This window comes from Aplysia californica, unplaced genomic scaffold, assembly GCF_000002075.1.
Source record: "Aplysia californica isolate F4 #8 unplaced genomic scaffold, AplCal3.0 scaffold00335, whole genome shotgun sequence".
In the NCBI taxonomy this organism is placed as follows: domain Eukaryota; kingdom Metazoa; phylum Mollusca; class Gastropoda; order Aplysiida; family Aplysiidae; genus Aplysia; species Aplysia californica.
Genome location: NW_004797605.1, coordinates 135,332 through 136,660, shown reverse-complemented (window position 1 = coordinate 136,660; position 1,329 = coordinate 135,332). Strand labels below are relative to the sequence as shown.

The following is a 1,329-nucleotide window of genomic DNA, read 5'->3' as shown; positions in this document are numbered from 1 at the left end:
GATGAGGAGGAGGAGGAGGAGGAGGAGGAGGAGGAGGAGAAGGAGGAGGATGACGATGATTCATTGACTGATTCATTTACTGGTTGATTTTAGTACATGCTCGTGTTAGCAGTCGTGAGTTGTGTGTATGTTTATGCAACAAGAGCAGCACAGAACACAATACGTTGCGAGCACATTCAGCAAACACAGGAAATGACACACACACACACACAGAGTAAGAAGAAGCAGGTATCAAATTTGCACGGTATGCCAAGGTACCAACGTACTCAAAGGTCAATGGTCAAAGGTCAAAAGGGTAAAAGTCAGCAGAACCACGTCGGGACATTGAAGGCAATGATAATTAAACTAAACCAAACGAAACAGAACTATAACGTGTTGACGTAAACTCTTTAAAAGAGCAAGGATGAACTCATAGGTGAACACAGAAAGCCAAGGAGGAACAATTAAGACATACTGATGGAGGAGAAAAGGGGACGTCGCATCTTGGAACAGCTTGAAGAGCGTGCTCAGAAATTATGTTTGGAAAGGCACTGCGCAAAATCTAAGATTAATAAATGCCTGAGAAACATCACATATGTATGGGGATGCTAATTAAATACTTGAAAACAGTTATCTAGCCATCACTATTCTCTATTCTAAAAAAAGAATAACATTTTATTACATATTTGTGATTTTATTTTCGGTGAGTGTTTTACGACGTTTGCAACTGCGTACTTATGCATGTATTTTTATCATTGTGACCCATATTTCACTCACAGGGATCAATAAAGTGCCATTTTTTATCCTGTTTCTTAAGAACACAGTGCTGTACTATGAACAGTTGACTTACACAACGAGTTCTTGGGTGGTTGGCGGGTGCTCTGCTGTGGTGTGCTTCTTCTTTCCTATCAAAAATCTATCGTCCTTATCCCCCCCTTCTTCTTTTCTTATGTTTGTTACTCCCTTGTAACACCTCTAATCTTCTGGCGCTCATATGACCTAATGCAGTTGCGAGCGCCGTAAAACGTCTACTAAAACTAAACTAAAAACAACGAGATCAGCCTATTAAATTGAAGTGAAACTGGTTTAAGACCGATCTATATCTTCCTAGCCCCTACAGCTACGTCAAAACGTAACATTATACCGATGTCGTTTTTCGGGTAGTGATTAAGATCTAAATGCAAAATAGCTTGAATGTATCGAATATATATATATTTACAAGGGTGGGTGTGTGTGTATGTGTGTGTATGTGTGTGTGTGTGTGTGTGTGTGTGTGTGTGTGTGTGTGTAAGTAAGTGTTCGTGCGTGTGTGTGTGTTTGTGTGTGTGTATTTAGGTATGTATGTGTGTG

At 40.0% G+C, this 1,329-nt stretch overlaps 1 protein-coding gene across 1 annotated transcript in view; it reads right to left on the bottom strand.

Annotated features, from left to right (window-relative positions):
- Positions 1–1,329, bottom strand: part of LOC101853014 (serine/arginine repetitive matrix protein 2) — a gene marked incomplete at its 5' end in the record, with an annotated part of 158,514 nt that overhangs the window by 30,418 nt on the left and 126,767 nt on the right.